This window comes from Capricornis sumatraensis, chromosome 1 (assembly GCF_032405125.1).
Source record: "Capricornis sumatraensis isolate serow.1 chromosome 1, serow.2, whole genome shotgun sequence".
Taxonomy (NCBI): Eukaryota; Metazoa; Chordata; class Mammalia; order Artiodactyla; family Bovidae; genus Capricornis; species Capricornis sumatraensis.
This window is the reverse complement of record NC_091069.1, coordinates 241859725-241866116: the sequence shown is the minus strand read 5'-3', so window position 1 is coordinate 241866116 and position 6392 is coordinate 241859725. Positions and strand designations below refer to the sequence as shown.

At 40.1% G+C, this 6392-nt stretch overlaps 1 non-coding gene across 1 annotated transcript; it reads right to left on the bottom strand.

The window, feature by feature from the left end:
- Nucleotides 1-5762: 5762 nt before the first annotated feature.
- LOC138093773 (U8 small nucleolar RNA) lies at nt 5763-5898 on the bottom strand. Its single transcript, XR_011146149.1, has one exon. It is a non-coding gene; the product is annotated as a U8 small nucleolar RNA (small nucleolar RNA).
- Between the last annotated feature and the right edge of the window lie 494 nt (nt 5899-6392).

Sequence of the window (6392 nt, the reverse complement as noted above, 5' to 3'; positions counted from 1 at the left end):
AGTCCTAACCACAGGACTGCCAGGGAATTCCCTAAATTTTTATTTTAGAGAATTTCAAACTTGCCTAAAAGAAAGAGAAGTCGCTCAGTTGTGTCTGACTCTTGCGATCCCATGGACTTTAGCCTACCAGGCTCCTCAGTTCATGGAATTTTCCAGGCAAGAGTACTAGAGTGGGTTGCCATTTCCTTCTCCAGGGGATCTTCCTGACCCAGGGATCGAACTCGTGTCTCCCACATTGCAGGCAGATGCTTTACCATCTGAGCCACCAGGGGAGCCCCAACTTACCTAAAGGAGATAGAATATAATGAAGTCCCATAACATTTACCCAGCCCCAAACAACAACCATCAACAAGTCCATGCCTGCAGACCTCCATCCATTTCCTCTGTCACATACAGTTATCCTCCCTTGTCTGTGGGGATTGCAAGACGCCCAGTGGATGTATGAAATAGTACTGAACCCTAGATGTATGATGTTTTTCCTATACATGTTTGCCTAAATTACAATTATAAATTGTGCACAATAAGACATTAACAACAGTAACCAACAATAAAATAGAACAATTTTAACAATATACTGGAATGAAAGTTATGTGAATGTGGTCTCTGTAAAATGAGGGTTACTTGAACATGAGAACTGGGTTACCATGACAGTCAACATGATAACCTAGGTGGCTACTAGATGACTAATGGGCAGATATGCTGGACAAAGGGATGATTATGTCCCAGACAGGATGGAGTGAGATCCCGTGAGATTTCATCATACTACCTTCGATAGTGTACAAGGGGCTTCCCTGGTGGCTCAGTGGTAAAGAATCCACCTGCCAGTGTGGGAGACAGGGGTTCAACCCCTAATATAGGAAGATCTCACATGCCAAGGAGCAATCAAGTCTGGACACCACAACTACTGAGACTGTGCCCCGAGCCCAGGAGACACAACTACCGAGCCCACATGCTGCAGCTACCGGAGCCCTCATACGCTAAAGCCTGCGCTCTAAACCAAACGGAGCCACTACAATGAGAAGCCCGCACACCACTACTAGAGAGTAGCCTCTGCTTACCGCAACTGGAGAAAAGCCCTCGCAGCAACAAAGACCCAGCACAGCCGAAAAGAAATGATAAATAATTAGATAATTTTTAAAAAAAGAATGGTCTGCAACTTAAAATTTCTGAATTGTTTATTTCTAAATTTTTCCATTTAATCCTTTCGAACCAGAGTTGACCACCGATAACTGAAACAGGGCCGAAAACAAAACTGCTGCTAAAGTGGGGGAGGGGAGGGGTATTGTATTATTTTAAAGCAAATCCCACCCATAATATCATTTTACCCATAAATACTTCAGTTTGTTGTTGTTTAGTCATTAAGTTGTGTCCAACTCTTTGGTGAACCCACACACTATAGCCCTCCAGATTCCTGCGTCCATGGGATTTCCTAGGCAAGAATACTGGAGTGGGTAGCCATTCCCTTCTCCAGGGAATCTTCTAAACCCAGGGATTGAACTTGTTTCTCCTACTTGGCAGGTGGATTCTTCACCACTGCCCAAATATTTCAATATGTATCTCTAAAACAGAGCCTCTCAATCTCATTATCATTACCATTGTGAGCCAAATGACTCTGCTGTGAGCAGCTATCTGGTGCATTATAGGATGTTTAGCAACATCCCTGGGTTCTACTTACTAGACCCTGGTAACACCTTCCCTCCAGTTATTACAACCAAAAATGAGGGCTCAAGATTGCCAAATATCCTGGGAAGCAAAATCTCAAAACTGAGAACCACTGCTCTAAAAGATGAAGGCTCTTGTTTAAAACATAGATGATACTATTATCATGTGTTTTAAAATTAGTAGTTATTACTTACTTTAACCAAATATCCATTCCATGTTTACATTTCTAATCGTCTCATGAATGGTGGATTCTTTCCAATAGTTTTTTTTTAAAAAACTAAAGATTCAAGTATGCTTCATACATTCTGATTGGTGGAAATGTCTTTTAGGTATCTTTTACGTTGTTTCCCCTGCATCCTTTTTTTCCCCACTTTTTTCTTTTTTTAAAAGAAAAGAAGCCATATGACCTATAGAGTTGCCCTTAGTCTGAATTTCACTGATTACATGTTCATAGTAGTTTAACATTTCCTCTGCACCTGAAATAAACAGACACTGATACACTGATACAAAAAAGATCTTCACAACCCAGATAATCATGATGGTGTGATCACTCACACTCACCTATGGCCAGACATCCTGGAATCTGAAGTCAAGTGGGCCTTAGAAAGCATCACTACGAAAAAAGCTAGTAGCTTTGGAATTCCAGTTGAGCTATTTCAAATCCTGAAAGATGATGCTGTGAAAGTGCTGCACTCAATATGACAGCAAATTTGGAAAACTCAGCAGTGGCCACAGGACTGGAAAAGGTCAATTTTCATTCCAATCCCAAAGAAAGGCAATGCCAAAGAATGCTCAAACTACTGCACAATTGCACTCATCTCACATGCTAATAAAGTAATGCTCAAAATTCTCCAAGCCAGGCTTCAGAAATACATGAACTGTGAACATCCAAATGTTCAAGCTGGTTTTAGAAAAGGCAGGAGAACCAGAGATCAAATTGCTAACATCTGCTGGATCATCGAAAAAGCAAGAGAGTTCCAAAAAAACATCTATTTCCTCTTTATTGACTATGCCAAAGCCTTTGACTGTGTGTATCACAATAAACTGTGGAAAATTCTGAAAGAGATGGGAATACCAGACCACCTGACCTGCCTCTTGAGACAACTGTATGCAGGTCAGGAAGCAACAGTTAGAACTGGTCATGGAACAATAGACTGGTTCCAAATAGGAAAAGGAGTATGTCAAGGCTGTATATTGTCACCCTGCTTATTTAACTTATATGCAGAGTACCTCATGAGAAATGCTGGGCTGGAAGAAGCACAAGCTGGAATCAAGATTGCTGGGAGAAATATCAATAACCTCAGATATGCATATGACACCACTCTTATGGCAGAAAGTGAAGAAGAACTAAAGGGCCTCTTGATGAAAGTGAAAGAAGAGAGTGAAAAAGTTGGCTTAAAGATCAACACTCAGAAAACTAAGATCACGGAATCTGGTCTCATCACTTCATGGCAAATAGATAGGGAAACAGTGGTAATAGTGGCTGACTTTATTTTGGGGGGCCCCAAATCACTGCAGATGGTAATTGCAGCCATGAAATTAAAATGTTTACTCCTTGGAAGGAAAGTTATGACCAACCTAGACAGCATACTAAAAAGCAGAGATATTACTTTGTCAATAAAGGTCCATCTAGTCAAGGCTATGATTTTTCCAGTAGTCATATATAGATGTGAGAGTTGGACTATAAAGAAAGCTGAGCACCAAAGAATTGATGCTTTTGAACTGTAGTGTTGGAGAAGACTCTTGAGAGTCCCTTGGACTGCAAGGAGATCCAACCAGTCCATCCTAAAGGAGATCAGTCCTGGGTGTTCTTTGGAAGGACTGATGTTGAAGCTGAAACTCCAATACTTTGGCCACCTGATGCGAAGGACTGACTCATTTGAAAAGACCCTAATGCTGGGAAAGATTGAGGGCAGGAGGAAAAGGGGATGACGGAGGACGAGATGGTTGGATGGCATCACTGACTCAATAGACATGAATTTGAGTAAACTCCGGGAGTTGGTGCTGTAATAATTCTACCATTCTGTCTCCATTTATTAACTGAATTCCTACATAAAGGGAAATTTGCCCTAATGAGCAAGTTCTTTACATTAGTAATGGCAACCTGTAAGGCTGAAGTGAATAAGATTCTGAACACTGTGGAAATTCAGCAGGTGGTCTACACCCATACCGCCCTGAACGTGCACTCCTCTAATCTCAAAAGCTAAACAGGATCGGGCCTGTTAGTACTTGGATGGAAATTCAGCATGTGATGGGACAGTAGTAGTGATTTCTATCCCTGATCTAATCTACTCTCTTCTTTGAGAATTTAAGGCTCAGTAGAAAGAAGTAAGATTACATACTTGAGGGCAGAGTGTTGAATATGATTATGGAGTCAGGATAAGCTCAGAATCAAACAGGTTATTTTTTCTTTTTGTTTTTATTGATAATTCCCAGTATTGACAATATGCAAGGAAATGGCACTTTCAGACACTATTTGTAAGAACATAAACTGGTACAATTTTTCTGGAGCACAACTTGACGACCTATAAAAAAGCCTTTAAAGTTTGCATATCCTTTGACCGAAAAATTCTACTGTCAGAAATTTACCCCAGGGATGTTCAGAAGACTCAGTGAAGTTTATTCATGATAAGTCTGTAGTAATAAAACATTAGACACAACCTAAGTGTTCGCCTATAGGGGATTCACTAAAGGCAGTGTGTTATGCCATCAATGGCCTTGCAGTCATTTGAATATTACAGAATTTATCAAGGCATAGAAAGATATCCAAGATATATTATTGAGTGAAAAAAACACAGACCTTAAATAATACAAGCTGGAATCAAGATTGCCAGGAGAAATATCAATAACCTCAGATACGCAGATGACATCACCTTTATGGCAGAAAGTGAAGAACTAAGGAGCCTCTTGATGAAAGTTAAAGAGGAAAGTGAAACAGTTGGCTTAAAACTCAACATTCAAAAAACTAATACCATGGCATCTGGTCCCAACACTTCATGGCAAACAGGTGGGGAAACAGTGGAAACAGTGACAGACTTTAATTTTTTGGACACCAAAATCACTGCAGATGGTGACTGCAGCCACGAAATTAAAAGATGCTTGCTCCTTGGAAGAAAAGCTATGACTAACGTAGACAGCATATTAAAAAGCAGAGACATTCCTTTGCCGACAAAGGTCCATATAGTCAAAGCTGTGGTTTTCCAGTAGTCATGCATGGATGTGAGAGCTGGACTATAAAGAAAGCTGAGTGCCGAAGAATCGATGGTTTTGAACTGTGGTGTTGGAGAAGACTCTTGAGAGTCCCTTGGACTGCAAGGAGATCAAACCAGTCAATCCTGAAGGAAATCTGTCCTGAATATTCATCGGAAGGACTGATGCTGAAGCTGAAACTCCCATACTTTTTCCACTTGATGCAAAGAACTGACTCACTAGAAAAGACCCCGATGCTGGGAAAGATTGAAGGCAGTAGGAGAAGGGGACGACAGAAGATAAGATCATTGGATGACATCACTGACTTGAGCAAGCTCCAGGAATTGGTGATTGACAGGGAATCCTGGCATGCTACAGTCCATGGGATCGCAAAGCAACTGAGAGACTGAACTGAACTAAGTAATATATAATCAGTAAACTCACTTTTCTATTTTTAAAAAAGGAATTATGCATATAAACATATGCATAATGGAAAAGAGGTCTCAATAAATATAGCAAAGTATTGACAGCTAATATTTAAATATTAATATTACATGATGGTAAAATTAGGACTAATTTCTATTTTATTTCTTTTGCTTATGGGTTTTCCTTGTGTCTCAGCTGTTAAGGAATCTGCCTGCAGTGCAGGATACCTGGGTTCAGTCCCTGGGTTGGGAAGATACCTTGGAGAAGGGAAAAACAACCCACTCCAGTATTCTGGCCTGGAGAAGTCTATGGACTGTGTAGTCAGTCCACGGGGTCACAAACAGTCGGACACGACTAAATGACTTTCACTTTCACTTTTCTTTTGTTTATCTGATTTTTCAAAATTTTCTGTAACTCATATTATTTTTTAAAAGAAAAAATATTTAATAGCAAGTACCTTATTTTTTTTATTTTTTGTTTTTTTAATCAGATAGGCACAATCAGGGTGTTGCAAGTCCTGATTATGGAGAGCCCTTAATCATAAATTATGCGAGCTCCAATCATCACGTTCTATTCTGCCCTCCAAAAAGAGGAACAGGTAAGAATTCTCTTATCTGACAATAGCAAGTACTTTAAGTTAGAGTTGCCAGGTATCATGGGACACACTTACACCAAAAAAATTATTCATTGTTTAATCTGAATTTTTAATTTAATGAGGTGTTTTATATTTTTATTTACTAAATCTGGCCAGCCTATTTTTAATGTAAAGCAATCAAAGGAGAGACTTGGATGCTGGCCCCTTTGAGGACAGAAGAGTCACTGATTGTATCCAGTCTTTTAAACCAGGAAATAGGATTTGATGGAATAAGATAGGAAAATAAATTTGGAAGCCACATAGTCCTTATCTGAAACCTGGACTCTGCTACCACCGCCCCCCAACCCCAGCCCCATTCACCCCACAGTCTGGATGTCCTGAGGTGAGTCACTTATCTCCCCTGAGCCTCTTAATAATGCCTGGCTTGCCAGGATCAAATGCGAACATGTGTGTGAAGGCACGTAGTTTTAAATTTTGAGTGCCAAGCAGCACATTATTATCATGCTAACTAATTATACAC